This window comes from Danio rerio, chromosome 2 (genome assembly GCF_052040795.2).
Source record: "Danio rerio strain M-AB ecotype USA chromosome 2, GRCz13ab, whole genome shotgun sequence".
Lineage (NCBI taxonomy): Eukaryota > Metazoa > Chordata > Actinopteri > Cypriniformes > Danionidae > Danio > Danio rerio.
In genome coordinates, this window is record NC_141022.1 from 14,946,799 (window position 1) to 14,967,442 (window position 20,644).

Below are 20,644 nucleotides of genomic sequence, written 5' to 3' on the forward strand. Positions count from 1 at the left end.
CTGTGATTTGACCTCTCTGCTGGCTGAGATAAGCTCATTTTCAACATCCATTTCAGAAAATGATAAAAACAGATCCAGCCATAACATGGACCATTCTTTTTTGTTTTAGACAACATTTCATGCACTGTTAAACATGTTAAAGCAAGTTGCAAGTGAAAATCTATGTCTCTGACTGAGTTTGCATTACTGTGATTTGACCTCTCTGCTGGCTGAGATAAGCTCATTTTCAACGTCCAATTCAGAATGTAATAAAACCAGATCCAGCTATAAAATGCATCATTCTTTTTTGTTTTAGACAACATTTCATGCACTGTTAAACATGTTAAAGCAAGTTGCAAGTGAAAATCTATGTCTCTGACTGAGTTTGCATTACTGTGATTTGACCTCTCTGCTGGCTGAGATAAGCTCATTTTCAACGTCCATTTCAAAAAGTGATAAAAACAGATCCAGCCATAAAATGGATCATTCTTTTTTGTTTTAGACAACATTTCATGCACTGTTAAACATATTAAAGCAAGTTGCAAGTGAAAATCTATGTCTCTGACTGAGTTTGCATTACTGTGATTTGACCTCTCTGCTGGCTGAGATAAGCTCATTTTCAACGTCCAATTCAGAATGTAATAAAACCAGATCCAGCTATAAAATGCATCATTCTTTTTTGTTTTAGACAACATTTCATGCACTGTTAAACATGTTAAAGCAAGTTGCAAGTGAAAATCTATGTCTCTGACTGAGTTTGCATTACTGTGATTTGACCTCTCTGCTGGCTGAGATAAGCTCATTTTCAACGTCCAATTCAGAAAGTGATAAAAATAGATCCGGACATAAAATGCATCATTCTTTTTTGTTTTAGACAACATTTCATGCACTGTTAAACATGTTAAAGCAAGTTGCTAGAGAAAACATATGTCTCTGACTGAGTTTGCATTACTGTGATTTGACCTCTCTGCTGGCTGAGATAAGCTCATTTTCAACGTCCAATTCAGAATGTAATAAAACCAGATCCAGCCATAAAATGCATCATTCTTTTTTGTTTTAGACAAAATTTCATGCACTGTTAAACATGTTAAAGCAAGTTGCAAGTGAAAATCTATGTCTCTGACTGAGTTTGCATTACTGTGATTTGACCTCTCTGCTGGCTGAGATAAGCTCATTTTCATTGTCCAATTCAAAAGTGATAAAAACAGATCCAGCCATAAAATGCATCATTCTTTTTTGTTTTAGACAACATTTCATGCACTGTTAAACATGTTAAAGCAAGTTGCAAGAGAAAATCTATGTCTCTGACTGAGTTTGCATTACTGTGATTTGACCTCTCTGCTGGCTGAGATAAGCTCATTTTCAACGTCCAATTCAGAAAGTGATAAAAATAGATCCAGACATAAAATGCATCATTCTTTTTTGTTTTAGACAACATTTCATGCACTGTTAAACATGTTAAAGCAAGTTGCAAGTGAAAATCTATGTCTCTGACTGAGTTTGCATTACTGTGATTTGACCTCTCTGCTGGCTGAGATAAGCTCATTTTCAACGTCCAATTCAGAATGTAATAAAACCAGATCCAGCTATAAAATGCATCATTCTTTTTTGTTTTAGACAACATTTCATGCACTGTTAAACATGTTAAAGCAAGTTGCAAGTGAAAATCTATGTCTCTGACTGAGTTTGCATTACTGTGATTTGACCTCTCTGCTGGCTAAGATAAGCTCATTTTCAACGTCCAATTCAGAATGTAATAAAACCAGATCCAGCCATAAAATGCATCATTCTTTTTTGTTTTAGACAACATTTCATGCACTGTTAAACATGTTAAAGCAAGTTGCAAGTGAAAATCTATGTCTCTGACTGAGTTTGCATTACTGTGATTTGACCTCTCTGCTGGCTGAGATAAACTCATTTTCATCGTCCAATTCAAAAGTGATAAAAACAGATCCAGCCATAAAATGCATCATTCTTTTTTGTTTTAGACAACATTTCATGCACTGTTAAACATGTTAAAGCAAGTTGCAAGAGAAAATCTATGTCCCTGACTGAGTTTGCATTACTGTGATTTGACCTCTCTGCTGGCTGAGATAAGCTCATTTTCAACGTCGATTTCAGAAAATGATAAAACCAGATCCAGCCATAACATGGATAATTCTTTTTTGTTTTAGACAACATTTCATGCACTGTTAAACATGTTAAAGCAAGTTGCAAGTGAAAATCTGTGTCTCTGACTGAGTTTGCATTACTGTGATTTGACCTCTCTGCTGGCTGAGATAAGCTCATTTTCAACGTCCAATTCAGAATGTAATAAAACCAGATCCAGCTATAAAATGCATCATTCTTTTTTGTTTTAGACAACATTTCATGCACTGTTAAACATGTTAAAGCAAGTTGCAAGTGAAAATCTATGTCTCTGACTGAGTTTGCATTACTGTGATTTGACCTCTCTGCTGGCTGAGATAAGCTCATTTTCAACGTCCAATTCAGAATGTAATAAAACCAGATCCAGCTATAAAATGCATCATTCTTTTTTGTTTTAGACAACATTTCATGCACTGTTAAACATGTTAAAGCAAGTTGCAAGTGAAAATCTATGTCTCTGACTGAGTTTGCATTACTGTGATTTGACCTCTCTGCTGGCTGAGATAAGCTCATTTTCAACGTCCAATTCAGAAAGTGATAAAAATAGATCCGGACATAAAATGCATCATTCTTTTTTGTTTTAGACAACATTTCATGCACTGTTAAACATGTTAAAGCAAGTTGCAAGAGAAAACATATGTCTCTGACTGAGTTTGCATTACTGTGATTTGACCTCTCTGCTGGCTGAGATAAGCTCATTTTCAACGTCCATTTCAGAATGTAATAAAACCAGATCCAGCCATAAAATGCATCATTCTTTTTTGTTTTAGACAACATTTCATGCACTGTTAAACATGTTAAAGCAAGTTGCAAGTGAAAATATATGTCTCTGACTGAGTTTGCATTACTGTGATTTGACCTCTCTGCTGGCTGAGATAAGCTCATTTTCAACGTCCAATTCAGAAAGTGATAAAAACAGATCCAGCCATAAAATGCATCATTCTTTTTTGTTTTAGACAACATTTCATGCACTGTTAAACATGTTAAAGCAAGTTGCAAGTGAAAATCTATGTCTCTGACTGAGTTTGCATTACTGTGATTTGACCTCTCTGCTGGCTGAGATAAGCTCATTTTCAACGTCCAATTCAGAATGTAATAAAACCAGATCCAGCTATAAAATGCATCATTCTTTTTTGTTTTAGACAACATTTCATGCACTGTTAAACATGTTAAAGCAAGTTGCAAGAGAAAATCTATGTCCCTGACTGAGTTTGCATTACTGTGATTTGACCTCTCTGCTGGCTGAGATAAGCTCATTTTCAACGTCCATTTCAGAAAATGATAAAAACAGATCCAGCCATAACATGGACCATTCTTTTTTGTTTTAGACAACATTTCATGCACTGTTAAACATGTTAAAGCAAGTTGCAAGTGAAAATCTATGTCTCTGACTGAGTTTGCATTACTGTGATTTGACCTCTCTGCTGGCTGAGATAAGCTCATTTTCAACGTCCAATTCAGAATGTAATAAAACCAGATCCAGCTATAAAATGCATCATTCTTTTTTGTTTTAGACAACATTTCATGCACTGTTAAACATGTTAAAGCAAGTTGCAAGTGAAAATCTATGTCTCTGACTGAGTTTGCATTACTGTGATTTGACCTCTCTGCTGGCTGAGATAAGCTCATTTTCAACGTCCATTTCAAAAAGTGATAAAAACAGATCCAGCCATAAAATGGATCATTCTTTTTTGTTTTAGACAACATTTCATGCACTGTTAAACATGTTAAAGCAAGTTGCAAGTGAAAATCTATGTCTCTGACTGAGTTTGCATTACTGTGATTTGACCTCTCTGCTGGCTGAGATAAGCTCATTTTCAACGTCCAATTCAGAATGTAATAAAACCAGATCCAGCTATAAAATGCATCATTCTTTTTTGTTTTAGACAACATTTCATGCACTGTTAAACATGTTAAAGCAAGTTGCAAGTGAAAATCTATGTCTCTGACTGAGTTTGCATTACTGTGATTTGACCTCTCTGCTGGCTGAGATGAGCTCATTTTCAACGTCCAATTCAGAAAGTGATAAAAATAGATCCGGACATAAAATGCATCATTCTTTTTTGTTTTAGACAACATTTCATGCACTGTTAAACATGTTAAAGCAAGTTGCTAGAGAAAACATATGTCTCTGACTGAGTTTGCATTACTGTGATTTGACCTCTCTGCTGGCTGAGATAAGCTCATTTTCAACGTCCAATTCAGAATGTAATAAAACCAGATCCAGCCATAAAATGCATCATTCTTTTTTGTTTTAGACAACATTTCATGCACTGTTAAACATGTTAAAGCAAGTTGCAAGTGAAAATATATGTCTCTGACTGAGTTTGCATTACTGTGATTTGACCTCTCTGCTGGCTGAGATAAGCTCATTTTCAACGTCCAATTCAGAAAGTAATAAAAACAGATCCAGCCATAAAATGCATCATTCTTTTTTGTTTTAGACAACATTTCATGCACTGTTAAACATGTTAAAGCAAGTTGCAAGTGAAAATCTATGTCTCTGACTGAGTTTGCATTACTGTGATTTGACCTCTCTGCTGGCTGAGATAAGCTCATTTTCATCGTCCAATTCAAAAGTGATAAAAACAGATCCAGCCATAAAATGCATCATTCTTTTTTGTTTTAGACAACATTTCATGCACTGTTAAACATGTTAAAGCAAGTTGCAAGAGAAAATCTATGTCTCTGACTGAGTTTGCATTACTGTGATTTGACCTCTCTGCTGGCTGAGATAAGCTCATTTTCAACGTCCAATTCAGAAAGTGATAAAAATAGATCCAGACATAAAATGCATCATTCTTTTTTGTTTTAGACAACATTTCATGCACTGTTAAACATGTTAAAGCAAGTTGCAAGTGAAAATCTATGTCTCTGACTGAGTTTGCATTACTGTGATTTGACCTCTCTGCTGGCTAAGATAAGCTCATTTTCAACGTCCAATTAAGAATGTAATAAAACCAGATCCAGCCATAAAATGCATCATTCTTTTTTGTTTTAGACAACATTTCATGCACTGTTAAACATGTTAAAGCAAGTTGCAAGTGAAAATCTATGTCTCTGACTGAGTTTGCATTACTGTGATTTGACCTCTCTGCTGGCTGAGATAAACTCATTTTCATCGTCCAATTCAAAAGTGATAAAAACAGATCCAGCCATAAAATGCATCATTCTTTTTTGTTTTAGACAACATTTCATGCACTGTTAAACATGTTAAAGCAAGTTGCAAGAGAAAATCTATGTCCCTGACTGAGTTTGCATTACTGTGATTTGACCTCTCTGCTGGCTGAGATAAGCTCATTTTCAACGTCGATTTCAGAAAATGATAAAAACAGATCCAGCCATAACATGGATAATTCTTTTTTGTTTTAGACAACATTTCATGCACTGTTAAACATGTTAAAGCAAGTTGCAAGTGAAAATCTGTGTCTCTGACTGAGTTTGCATTACTGTGATTTGACCTCTCTGCTGGCTGAGATAAGCTCATTTTCAACGTCCAATTCAGAATGTAATAAAACCAGATCCAGCTATAAAATGCATCATTCTTTTTTGTTTTAGACAACATTTCATGCACTGTTAAACATGTTAAAGCAAGTTGCAAGTGAAAATCTATGTCTCTGACTGAGTTTGCATTACTGTGATTTGACCTCTCTGCTGGCTGAGATAAGCTCATTTTCAACGTCCAATTCAGAATGTAATAAAACCAGATCCAGCTATAAAATGCATCATTCTTTTTTGTTTTAGACAACATTTCATGCACTGTTAAACATGTTAAAGCAAGTTGCAAGTGAAAATCTATGTCTCTGACTGAGTTTGCATTACTGTGATTTGACCTCTCTGCTGGCTGAGATAAGCTCATTTTCAACGTCCAATTCAGAAAGTGATAAAAATAGATCCGGACATAAAATGCATCATTCTTTTTTGTTTTAGACAACATTTCATGCACTGTTAAACATGTTAAAGCAAGTTGCAAGTGAAAATCTATGTCTCTGACTGAGTTTGCATTACTGTGATTTGACCTCTCTGCTGGCTGAGATAAGCTCATTTTCAACGTCCAATTCAGAATGTAATAAAACCAGATCCAGCTATAAAATGCATCATTCTTTTTTGTTTTAGACAACATTTCATGCACTGTTAAACATGTTAAAGCAAGTTGCAAGAGAAAATCTATGTCCCTGACTGAGTTTGCATTACTGTGATTTGACCTCTCTGCTGGCTGAGATAAGCTCATTTTCAACGTCCATTTCAGAAAATGATAAAAACAGATCCAGCCATAACATGGACCATTCTTTTTTGTTTTAGACAACATTTCATGCACTGTTAAACATGTTAAAGCAAGTTGCAAGTGAAAATCTATGTCTCTGACTGAGTTTGCATTACTGTGATTTGACCTCTCTGCTGGCTGAGATAAGCTCATTTTCAACGTCCAATTCAGAATGTAATAAAACCAGATCCAGCTATAAAATGCATCATTCTTTTTTGTTTTAGACAACATTTCATGCACTGTTAAACATGTTAAAGCAAGTTGCAAGTGAAAATCTATGTCTCTGACTGAGTTTGCATTACTGTGATTTGACCTCTCTGCTGGCTGAGATAAGCTCATTTTCAACGTCCAATTCAGAAAGTGATAAAAATAGATCCGGACATAAAATGCATCATTCTTTTTTGTTTTAGACAACATTTCATGCACTGTTAAACATGTTAAAGCAAGTTGCAAGAGAAAACATATGTCTCTGACTGAGTTTGCATTACTGTGATTTGATCTCTCTGCTGGCTGAGATAAGCTCATTTTCAACGTCCAATTCAGAATGTAAAAAAACCAGATCCAGCCATAAAATGCATCATTCTTTTTTGTTTTAGACAACATTTCATGCACTGTTAAACATGTTAAAGCAAGTTGCAAGTGAAAATATATGTCTCTGACTGAGTTTGCATTACTGTGATTTGACCTCTCTGCTGGCTGAGATAAGCTCATTTTCAACGTCCAATTCAGAAAGTGATAAAAACAGATCCAGCCATAAAATGCATCATTCTTTTTTGTTTTAGACAACATTTCATGCACTGTTAAACATGTTAAAGCAAGTTGCAAGTGAAAATCTATGTCTCTGACTGAGTTTGCATTACTGTGATTTGACCTCTCTGCTGGCTGAGATAAGCTCATTTTCAACGTCCAATTCAGAATGTAATAAAACCAGATCCAGCTATAAAATGCATCATTCTTTTTTGTTTTAGACAACATTTCATGCACTGTTAAACATGTTAAAGCAAGTTGCAAGTGAAAATCTGTGTCTCTGACTGAGTTTGCATTACTGTGATTTGACCTCTCTGCTGGCTGAGATAAGCTCATTTTCAACGTCCAATTCAGAATGTAATAAAACCAGATCCAGCTATAAAATGCATCATTCTTTTTTGTTTTAGACAACATTTCATGCACTGTTAAACATGTTAAAGCAAGTTGCAAGTGAAAATCTATGTCTCTGACTGAGTTTGCATTACTGTGATTTGACCTCTCTGCTGGCTGAGATAAGCTCATTTTCAACGTCCAATTCAGAATGTAATAAAACCAGATCCAGCTATAAAATGCATCATTCTTTTTTGTTTTAGACAACATTTCATGCACTGTTAAACATGTTAAAGCAAGTTGCAAGTGAAAATCTATGTCTCTGACTGAGTTTGCATTACTGTGATTTGACCTCTCTGCTGGCTGAGATAAGCTCATTTTCAACGTCCAATTCAGAATGTAATAAAACCAGATCCAGCCATAAAATGCATCATTCTTTTTTGTTTTAGACAACATTTCATGCACTGTTAAACATGTTAAAGCAAGTTGCAAGTGAAAATCTATGTCTCTGACTGAGTTTGCATTACTGTGATTTGACCTCTCTGCTGGCTGAGATAAGCTCATTTTCATCGTCCAATTCAAAAGTGATAAAAACAGATCCAGCCATAAAATGCATCATTCTTTTTTGTTTTAGACAACATTTCATGCACTGTTAAACATGTTAAAGCAAGTTGCAAGAGAAAATCTATGTCTCTGACTGAGTTTGCATTACTGTGATTTGACCTCTCTGCTGGCTGAGATAAGCTCATTTTCAACGTCCAATTCAGAAAGTGATAAAAATAGATCCAGACATAAAATGCATCATTCTTTTTTGTTTTAGACAACATTTCATGCACTGTTAAACATGTTAAAGCAAGTTGCAAGTGAAAATCTATGTCTCTGACTGAGTTTGCATTACTGTGATTTGACCTCTCTGCTGGCTAAGATAAGCTCATTTTCAACGTCCAATTCAGAATGTAATAAAACCAGATCCAGCCATAAAATGCATCATTCTTTTTTGTTTTAGACAACATTTCATGCACTGTTAAACATGTTAAAGCAAGTTGCAAGTGAAAATCTATGTCTCTGACTGAGTTTGCATTACTGTGATTTGACCTCTCTGCTGGCTGAGATAAACTCATTTTCATCGTCCAATTCAAAAGTGATAAAAACAGATCCAGCCATAAAATGCATCATTCTTTTTTGTTTTAGACAACATTTCATGCACTGTTAAACATGTTAAAGCAAGTTGCAAGAGAAAATCTATGTCCCTGACTGAGTTTGCATTACTGTGATTTGACCTCTCTGCTGGCTGAGATAAGCTCATTTTCAACGTCCAATTCAGAATGTAATAAAACCAGATCCAGCTATAAAATGCATCATTCTTTTTTGTTTTAGACAACATTTCATGCACTGTTAAACATGTTAAAGCAAGTTGCAAGTGAAAATCTATGTCTCTGACTGAGTTTGCATTACTGTGATTTGACCTCTCTGCTGGCTGAGATAAGCTCATTTTCAACGTCCAATTCAGAATGTAATAAAACCAGATCCAGCTATAAAATGCATCATTCTTTTTTTGTTTTAGACAACATTTCATGCACTGTTAAACATGTTAAAGCAAGTTGCAAGTGAAAATATATGTCTCTGACTGAGTTTGCATTACTGTGATTTGACCTCTCTGCTGGCTGAGATAAGCTCATTTTCAACGTCCAATTCAGAATGTAATAAAACCAGATCCAGCTATAAAATGCATCATTCTTTTTTGTTTTAGACAACATTTCATGCACTGTTAAACATGTTAAAGCAAGTTGCAAGTGAAAATCTATGTCTCTGACTGAGTTTGCATTACTGTGATTTGACCTCTCTGCTGGCTGAGATAAGCTCATTTTCAACGTCCAATTTAGAATGTAATAAAACCAGATCCAGACATAAAATGCATCATTCTTTTTTGTTTTAGACAACATTTCATGCACTGTTAAACATGTTAAAGCAAGTTGCAAGTGAAAATCTATGTCTCTGACTGAGTTTGCATTACTGTGATTTGACCTCTCTGCTGGCTGAGATAAGCTCATTTTCAACGTCCAATTCAGAATGTAATAAAACCAGATCCAGCTATAAAATGCATCATTCTTTTTTGTTTTAGACAACATTTCATGCACTGTTAAACATGTTAAAGCAAGTTGCAAGTGAAAATCTATGTCTCTGACTGAGTTTGCATTACTGTGATTTGACCTCTCTGCTGGCTGAGATAAGCTCATTTTCAACGTCCAATTTAGAATGTAATAAAACCAGATCCAGACATAAAATGCATCATTCTTTCTTGTTTTAGACAACATTTCATGCACTGTTAAACATGTTAAAGCAAGTTGCAAGTGAAAATCTATGTCTCTGACTGAGTTTGCATTACTGTGATTTGACCTCTCTGCTGGCTGAGATAAGCTCATTTTCAACGTCCAATTCAGAATGTAATAAAACCAGATCCAGCTATAAAATGCATCATTCTTTTTTGTTTTAGACAACATTTCATGCACTGTTAAACATGTTAAAGCAAGTTGCAAGTGAAAATCTATGTCTCTGACTGAGTTTGCATTACTGTGATTTGACCTCTCTGCTGGCTGAGATAAGCTCATTTTCAACGTCCAATTCAGAATGTAATAAAACCAGATCCAGCTATAAAATGCATCATTCTTTTTTTGTTTTAGACAACATTTCATGCACTGTTAAACATGTTAAAGCAAGTTGCAAGTGAAAATATATGTCTCTGACTGAGTTTGCATTACTGTGATTTGACCTCTCTGCTGGCTGAGATAAGCTCATTTTCAACGTCCAATTCAGAATGTAATAAAACCAGATCCAGCTATAAAATGCATCATTCTTTTTTGTTTTAGACAACATTTCATGCACTGTTAAACATGTTAAAGCAAGTTGCAAGTGAAAATCTATGTCTCTGACTGAGTTTGCATTACTGTGATTTGACCTCTCTGCTGGCTGAGATAAGCTCATTTTCAACGTCCAATTTAGAATGTAATAAAACCAGATCCAGACATAAAATGCATCATTCTTTTTTGTTTTAGACAACATTTCATGCACTGTTAAACATGTTAAAGCAAGTTGCAAGTGAAAATCTATGTCTCTGACTGAGTTTGCATTACTGTGATTTGACCTCTCTGCTGGCTGAGATAAGCTCATTTTCAACGTCCAATTCAGAATGTAATAAAACCAGATCCAGCTATAAAATGCATCATTCTTTTTTGTTTTAGACAACATTTCATGCACTGTTAAACATGTTAAAGCAAGTTGCAAGTGAAAATCTATGTCTCTGACTGAGTTTGCATTACTGTGATTTGACCTCTCTGCTGGCTGAGATAAGCTCATTTTCAACGTCCAATTTAGAATGTAATAAAACCAGATCCAGACATAAAATGCATCATTCTTTCTTGTTTTAGACAACATTTCATGCACTGTTAAACATGTTAAAGCAAGTTGCAAGTGAAAATCTATGTCTCTGACTGAGTTTGCATTACTGTGATTTGACCTCTCTGCTGGCTGAGATAAGCTCATTTTCAACGTCCAATTCAGAATGTAATAAAACCAGATCCAGCTATAAAATGCATCATTCTTTTTTGTTTTAGACAACATTTCATGCACTGTTAAACATGTTAAAGCAAGTTGCAAGTGAAAATCTATGTCTCTGACTGAGTTTGCATTACTGTGATTTGACCTCTCTGCTGGCTGAGATAAGCTCATTTTCAACGTCCAATTCAGAATGTAATAAAACCAGATCCAGCTATAAAATGCATCATTCTTTTTTTGTTTTAGACAACATTTCATGCACTGTTAAACATGTTAAAGCAAGTTGCAAGTGAAAATCTATGTCTCTGACTGAGTTTGCATTACTGTGATTTGACCTCTCTGCTGGCTGAGATAAGCTCATTTTCAACGTCCAATTCAGAATGTAATAAAACCAGATCCAGCTATAAAATGCATCATTCTTTTTTGTTTTAGACAACATTTCATGCACTGTTAAACATGTTAAAGCAAGTTGCAAGTGAAAATCTATGTCTCTGACTGAGTTTGCATTACTGTGATTTGACCTCTCTGCTGGCTGAGATAAGCTCATTTTCAACGTCCAATTTAGAATGTAATAAAACCAGATCCAGACATAAAATGCATCATTCTTTTTTGTTTTAGACAACATTTCATGCACTGTTAAACATGTTAAAGCAAGTTGCAAGAAAAAATCTATGTCTCTGACTGAGTTTGCATTACTGTGATTTGACCTCTCTGCTGGCTGAGATAAGCTCATTTTCAACGTCCAATTCAGAATGTAATAAAACCAGATCCAGCTATAAAATGCATCATTCTTTTTTGTTTTAGACAACATTTCATGCACTGTTAAACATGTTAAAGCAAGTTGCAAGTGAAAATCTATGTCTCTGACTGAGTTTGCATTACTGTGATTTGACCTCTCTGCTGGCTGAGATAAGCTCATTTTCAACGTCCAATTCAGAAAGTGATAAAAATAGATCCGGACATAAAATGCATCATTCTTTTTTGTTTTAGACAACATTTCATGCACTGTTAAACATGTTAAAGCAAGTTGCTAGAGAAAACATATGTCTCTGACTGAGTTTGCATTACTGTGATTTGACCTCTCTGCTGGCTGAGATAAGCTCATTTTCAACGTCCAATTCAGAATGTAATAAAACCAGATCCAGCCATAAAATGCATCATTCTTTTTTGTTTTAGACAACATTTCATGCACTGTTAAACATGTTAAAGCAAGTTGCAAGTGAAAATCTATGTCTCTGACTGAGTTTGCATTACTGTGATTTGACCTCTCTGCTGGCTGAGATAAGCTCATTTTCAACGTCCAATTCAGAATGTAATAAAACCAGATCCAGCTATAAAATGCATCATTCTTTTTTGTTTTAGACAACATTTCATGCACTGTTAAACATGTTAAAGCAAGTTGCAAGTGAAAATCTATGTCTCTGACTGAGTTTGCATTACTGTGATTTGACCTCTCTGCTGGCTGAGATAAGCTCAATTTCAACGTCCAATTCAGAATGTAATAAAACCAGATCCAGCTATAAAATGCATCATTCTTTTTTGTTTTAGACAACATTTCATGCACTGTTAAACATGTTAAAGCAAGTTGCAAGTGAAAATCTATGTCTCTGACTGAGTTTGCATTACTGTGATTTGACCTCTCTGCTGGCTGAGATAAGCTCATTTTCAACGTCCAATTCAGAATGTAATAAAACCAGATCCAGACATAAAATGCATCATTCTTTTTTTGTTTTAGACAACATTTCATGCACTGTTAAACATGTTAAAGCAAGTTGCAAGTGAAAATCTGTCTCTGACTGAGTTTGCATTACTGTGATTTGACCTCTCTGCTGGCTGAGATAAGCTCATTTTCAACGTCCAATTCAGAAAGTAATAAAACCAGATCCAGACATAAAATGCATCATTCTTTTTTGTTTTAGACAACATTTCATGCACTGTTAAACATGTTAAAGCAAGTTGCAAGTGAAAATCTATGTCTCTGACTGAGTTTGCATTACTGTGATTTGACCTCTCTGCTGGCTGAGATAAGCTCATTTTCAACGTCCAATTCAGAATGTAATAAAACCAGATCCAGCTATAAAATGCATCATTCTTTTTTGTTTTAGACAACATTTCATGCACTGTTAAACATGTTAAAGCAAGTTGCAAGTGAAAATCTATGTCTCTGACTGAGTTTGCATTACTGTGATTTGACCTCTCTGCTGGCTGAGATAAGCTCATTTTCAACGTCAAATTCAGAATGTAATAAAACCAGATCCAGCTATAAAATGCATCATTCTTTTTTTGTTTTAGACAACATTTCATGCACTGTTAAACATGTTAAAGCAAGTTGCAAGTGAAAATCTATGTCGCAAGTTGCAAGAGAAAACATATGTCTCTGACTGAGTTTGCATTACTGTGATTTGACCTCTCTGCTGGCTGAGATAAGCTCATTTTCAACGTCCAATTCAGAATGTAATAAAACCAGATCCAGCCATAAAATGCATCATTCTTTTTTGTTTTAGACAACATTTCATGCACTGTTAAACATGTTAAAGCAAGTTGCAAGTGAAAATATATGTCTCTGACTGAGTTTGCATTACTGTGATTTGACCTCTCTGCTGGCTGAGATAAGCTCATTTTCAACGTCCAATTCAGAAAGTGATAAAAACAGATCCAGCCATAAAATGCATCATTCTTTTTTGTTTTAGACAACTTTTCATGCACTGTTAAACATGTTAAAGCAAGTTGCAAGTGAAAATCTATGTCTCTGACTGAGTTTGTATTACTGTGATTTGACCTCTCTGCTGGCTGAGATAAGCTCATTTTCAACGTCCAATTCAGAATGTAATAAAACCAGATCCAGCTATAAAATGCATCATTCTTTTTTGTTTTAGACAACATTTCATGCACTGTTAAACATGTTAAAGCAAGTTGCAAGTGAAAATCTATGTCCCTGACTGAGTTTGCATTACTGTGATTTGACCTCTCTGCTGGCTGAGATAAGCTCATTTTCAACGTCCAATTCAGAATGTAATAAAACCAGATCCAGCTATAAAATGCATCATTCTTTTTTGTTTTAGACAACATTTCATGCACTGTTAAACATGTTAAAGCAAGTTGCAAGTGAAAATCTATGTCTCTGACTGAGTTTGCATTACTGTGATTTGACCTCTCTGCTGGCTGAGATAAGCTCATTTTCAACGTCCAATTCAGAATGTAATAAAACCAGATCCAGCTATAAAATGCATCATTCTTTTTTGTTTTAGACAACATTTCATGCACTGTTAAACATGTTAAAGCAAGTTGCAAGTGAAAATCTATGTCTCTGACTGAGTTTGCATTACTGTGATTTGACCTCTCTGCTGGCTGAGATAAGCTCATTTTCAACGTCCAATTCAGAATGTAATAAAACCAGATCCAGACATAAAATGCATCATTCTTTTTTGTTTTAGACAACATTTCATGCACTGTTAAACATGTTAAAGCAAGTTGCAAGTGAAAATCTATGTCTCTGACTGAGTTTGCATTACTGTGATTTGACCTCTCTGCTGGCTGAGATAAGCTCATTTTCAACGTCCAATTCAGAATGTAATAAAACCAGATCCAGCTATAAAATGCATCATTCTTTTTTGTTTTAGACAACATTTCATGCACTGTTAAACATGTTAAAGCAAGTTGCAAGTGAAAATCTATGTCTCTGACTGAGTTTGCATTACTGTGATTTGACCTCTCTGCTGGCTGAGATAAGCTCATTTTCAACGTCAAATTCAGAATGTAATAAAACCAGATCCAGCTATAAAATGCATCATTCTTTTTTTGTTTTAGACAACATTTCATGCACTGTTAAACATGTTAAAGCAAGTTGCAAGTGAAAATCTATGTCGCAAGTTGCAAGAGAAAACATATGTCTCTGACTGAGTTTGCATTACTGTGATTTGACCTCTCTGCTGGCTGAGATAAGCTCATTTTCAACGTCCAATTCAGAATGTAATAAAACCAGATCCAGCCATAAAATGCATCATTCTTTTTTGTTTTAGACAACATTTCATGCACTGTTAAACATGTTAAAGCAAGTTGCAAGTGAAAATATATGTCTCTGACTGAGTTTGCATTACTGTGATTTGACCTCTCTGCTGGCTGAGATAAGCTCATTTTCAACGTCCAATTCAGAAAGTGATAAAAACAGATCCAGCCATAAAATGCATCATTCTTTTTTGTTTTAGACAACTTTTCATGCACTGTTAAACATGTTAAAGCAAGTTGCAAGTGAAAATCTATGTCTCTGACTGAGTTTGTATTACTGGTATTTGACCTCTCTGCTGGCTGAGATAAGCTCATTTTCAACGTCCAATTCAGAATGTAATAAAACCAGATCCAGCTATAAAATGCATCATTCTTTTTTGTTTTAGACAACATTTCATGCACTGTTAAACATGTTAAAGCAAGTTGCAAGAGAAAATCTATGTCCCTGACTGAGTTTGCATTACTGTGATTTGACCTCTCTGCTGGCTGAGATAAGCTCATTTTCAACGTCCAATTCAGAATGTAATAAAACCAGATCCAGACATAAAATGCATCATTCTTTTTTGTTTTAGACAACATTTCATGCACTGTTAAACATGTTAAAGCAAGTTGCAAGTGAAAATCTATGTCTCTGACTGAGTTTGCATTACTGTGATTTGACCTCTCTGCTGGCTGAGATAAGCTCATTTTCAACGTCCATTTCAGAAAATGATAAAAACAGATCCAGCCATAACATGGACCATTCTTTTTTGTTTTAGACAACATTTCATGCACTGTTAAACATGTTAAAGCAAGTTGCAAGTGAAAATCTATGTCTCTGACTGAGTTTGCATTACTGTGATTTGACCTCTCTGCTGGCTGAGATAAGCTCATTTTCAACGTCCAATTCAGAATGTAATAAAACCAGATCCAGCTATAAAATGCATCATTCTTTTTTGTTTTAGACAACATTTCATGCACTGTTAAACATGTTAAAGCAAGTTGCAAGTGAAAATCTATGTCTCTGACTGAGTTTGAATTACTGTGATTTGACCTCTCTGCTGGCTGAGATAAGCTCATTTTCAACGTCCAATTCAGAATGTAATAAAACCAGATCCAGACATAAAATGCATCATTCTTTTTTGTTTTAGACAACATTTCATGCACTGTTAAACATGTTAAAGCAAGTTGCAAGTGAAAATCTATGTCTCTGACTGAGTTTGCATTACTGTGATTTGACCTCTCTGCTGGCTGAGATAAGCTCATTTTCAACGTCCAATTTAGAATGTAATAAAACCAGACCCAGACATAAAATGCATCATTCTTTCTTGTTTTAGACAACATTTCATGCACTGTTAAACATGTTAAAGCAAGTTGCAAGTAAAAATCTATGTCTCTGACTGAGTTTGCATTACTGGGATTTGACCTCTCTGCTGGCTGAGATAAGCTCATTTTCAACGTCCAATTCAGAATGTAATAAAACCAGATCCAGCTATAAAATGCATCATTCTTTTTTGTTTTAGACAACATTTCATGCACTGTTAAACATGTTAAAGCAAGTTGCAAGTGAAAATCTATGTCTCTGACTGAGTTTGCATTACTGTGATTTGACCTCTCTGCTGGCTGAGATAAGCTCATTTTCAACGTCCAATTCAGAATGTAATAAAACCAGATCCAGCTATAAAATGCAACATTCTTTTTTGTTTTAGACAACATTTCATGCACTGTTAAACATGTTAAAGCAAGTTGCAAGTGAAAATCTATGTCTCTGACTGAGTTTGCATTACTGTGATTTGACCTCTCTGCTGGCTGAGATAAGCTCATTTTCAACGTCCATTTCAAAAAGTGATAAAAACAGATCCAGCCATAAAATGGATCATTCTTTTTTGTTTTAGACAACATTTCATGCACTGTTAAACATGTTAAAGCAAGTTGCAAGTGAAAATCTATGTCTCTGACTGAGTTTGCATTACTGTGATTTGACCTCTCTGCTGGCTGAGATAAGCTCATTTTCAACGTCCAATTCAGAAAGTGATAAAAATAGATCCGGACATAAAATGCATCATTCTTTTTTGTTTTAGACAACATTTCATGCACTGTTAAACATGTTAAAGCAAGTTGCTAGAGAAAACATATGTCTCTGACTGAGTTTGCATTACTGTGATTTGACCTCTCTGCTGGCTGAGATAAGCTCATTTTCAACGTCCAATTCAGAATGTAATAAAACCAGATCCAGCCATAAAATGCATCATTCTTTTTTGTTTTAGACAACATTTCATGCACTGTTAAACATGTTAAAGCAAGTTGCAAGTGAAAATATATGTCTCTGACTGAGTTTGCATTACTGTGATTTGACCTCTCTGCTGGCTGAGATAAGCTCATTTTCAACGTCCAATTTAGAATGTAATAAAACCAGACCCAGACATAAAATGCATCATTCTTTCTTGTTTTAGACAACATTTCATGCACTGTTAAACATGTTAAAGCAAGTTGCAAGTGAAAATCTATGTCTCTGACTGAGTTTGCATTACTGTGATTTGACCTCTCTGCTGGCTGAGATAAGCTCATTTTCAACGTCCAATTTAGAATGTAATAAAACCAGACCCAGACATAAAATGCATCATTCTTTCTTGTTTTAGACAACATTTCATGCACTGTTAAACATGTTAAAGCAAGTTGCAAGTGAAAATCTATGTCTCTGACTGAGTTTGCATTACTGTGATTTGACCTCTCTGCTGGCTGAGATAAGCTCATTTTCAACGTCCAATTCAGAATGTAATAAAACCAGATCCAGCTATAAAATGCATCATTCTTTTTTGTTTTAGACAACATTTCATGCACTGTTAAACATGTTAAAGCAAGTTGCAAGTGAAAATCTATGTCTCTGACTGAGTTTGCATTACTGTGATTTGACCTCTCTGCTGGCTGAGATAAGCTCATTTTCAACGTCCAATTCAGAATGTAATAAAACCAGATCCAGCTATAAAATGCATCATTCTTTTTTGTTTTAGACAACATTTCATGCACTGTTAAACATGTTAAAGCAAGTTGCAAGTGAAAATCTATGTCTCTGACTGAGTTTGCATTACTGTGATTTGACCTCTCTGCTGGCTGAGATAAGCTCATTTTCAACGTCCATTTCAGAAAGTGATAAAAATAGATCCGGACATAAAATGCATCATTCTTTTTTGTTTTAGACAACATTTCATGCACTGTTAAACATGTTAAAGCAAGTTGCTAGAGAAAACATATGTCTCTGACTGAGTTTGCATTACTGTGATTTGACCTCTCTGCTGGCTGAGATAAGCTCATTTTCAACGTCCAATTCAGAATGTAATAAAACCAGATCCAGCCATAAAATGCATCATTCTTTTTTGTTTTAGACAACATTTCATGCACTGTTAAACATGTTAAAGCAAGTTGCAAGTGAAAATCTATGTCTCTGACTGAGTTTGCATTACTGTGATTTGACCTCTCTGCTGGCTGAGATAAGCTCATTTTCAACGTCCAGTTCAGAAAGTGATAAAAACAGATCCAGCCATAAAATGCATCATTCTTTTTTGTTTTAGACAACATTTCATGCACTGTTAAACATGTTAAAGCAAGTTGCAAGTGAAAATCTATGTCTCTGACTGAGTTTGCATTACTGTGATTTGACCTCTCTGCTGGCTGAGATAAGCTCATTTTCATCGTCCAATTCAAAAGTGATAAAAACAGATCCAGCCATAAAATGCATAATTCTTTTTTGTTTTAGACAACATTTCATGCACTGTTAAACATGTTAAAGCAAGTTGCAAGAGAAAATCTATGTCTCTGACTGAGTTTGCATTACTGTGATTTGACCTCTCTGCTGGCTGAGATAAGCTCATTTTCAACGTCCAATTCAGAAAGTGATAAAAATAGATCCAGACATAAAATGCATCATTCTTTTTTGTTTTAGACAACATTTCATGCACTGTTAAACATGTTAAAGCAAGTTGCAAGTGAAAATCTATGTCTCTGACTGAGTTTGCATTACTGTGATTTGACCTCTCTGCTGGCTGAGATAAGCTCATTTTCAACGTCCAATTCAGAATGTAATAAAACCAGATCCAGCTATAAAATGCATCATTCTTTTTTGTTTTAGACAACATTTCATGCACTGTTAAACATGTTAAAGCAAGTTGCAAGTGAAAATCTATGTCTCTGACTGAGTTTGCATTACTGTGATTTGACCTCTCTGCTGGCTAAGATAAGCTCATTTTTAACGTCCAATTCAGAATGTAATAAAACCAGATCCAGCCATAAAATGCATCATTCTTATTTGTTTTAGACAACATTTCATGCACTGTTAAACATGTTAAAGCAAGTTGCAAGTGAAAATCTATGTCTCTGACTAAGTTTGCATTACTGTGATTTGACCTCTCTGCTGGCTGAGATAAACTCATTTTCATCGTCCAATTCAAAAGTGATAAAAACAGATCCAGCCATAAAATGCATCATTCTTTTTTGTTTTAGACAACATTTCATGCACTGTTAAACATGTTAAAGCAAGTTGCAAGAGAAAATCTATGTCCCTGACTGAGTTTGCATTACTGTGATTTGACCTCTCTGCTGGCTGAGATAAGCTCATTTTCAACGTCGATTTCAGAAAATGATAAAAACATATCCAGCCATAACATGGATAATTATTTTTTGTTTTAGACAACATTTCATGCACTGTTAAACATGTTAAAGCAAGTTGCAAGTGAAAATCTATGTCTCTGACTGAGTTTGCATTACTGTGATTTGACCTCTCTGCTGGCTGAGATAAGCTAATTTTCAACGTCCAATTTAGAATGTAATAAAACCAGATCCAGACATAATATGCATCATTCTTTCTTGTTTTAGACAACATTTCATGCACTGTTAAACATGTTAAAGCAAGTTGCAAGTGAAAATCTATGTCTCTGACTGAGTTTGCATTACTGTGATTTGACCTCTCTGCTGGCTGAGATAAGCTCATTTTCAACGTCCAATTCAGAATGTAATAAAACCAGATCCAGCTATAAAATGCATCATTCTTTTTTGTTTTAGACAACATTTCATGCACTGTTAAACATGTTAAAGCAAGTTGCAAGTGAAAATCTATGTCTCTGACTGAGTTTGCATTACTGTGATTTGACCTCTCTGCTGGCTGAGATAAGCTCATTTTCAACGTCCAATTCAGAATGTAATAAAACCAGATCCAGCTATAAAATGCATCATTCTTTTTTGTTTTAGACAACATTTCATGCACTGTTAAACATGTTAAAGCAAGTTGCAAGTGAAAATCTATGTCTCTGACTGAGTTTGCATTACTGTGATTTGACCTCTCTGCTGGCTGAGATGAGCTCATTTTCAACGTCCATTTCAAAAAGTGATAAAAACAGATCCAGCCATAAAATGGATCATTCTTTTTTGTTTTAGACAACATTTCATGCACTGTTAAACATGTTAAAGCAAGTTGCAAGTGAAAATCTATGTCTCTGACTGAGTTTGCATTACTGTGATTTGACCTCTCTGCTGGCTGAGATAAGCTCATTTTCAACGTCCAATTCAGAATGTAATAAAACCAGATCCAGCTATAAAATGCGTCATTCTTTTTTGTTTTAGACAACATTTCATGCACTGTTAAACTTG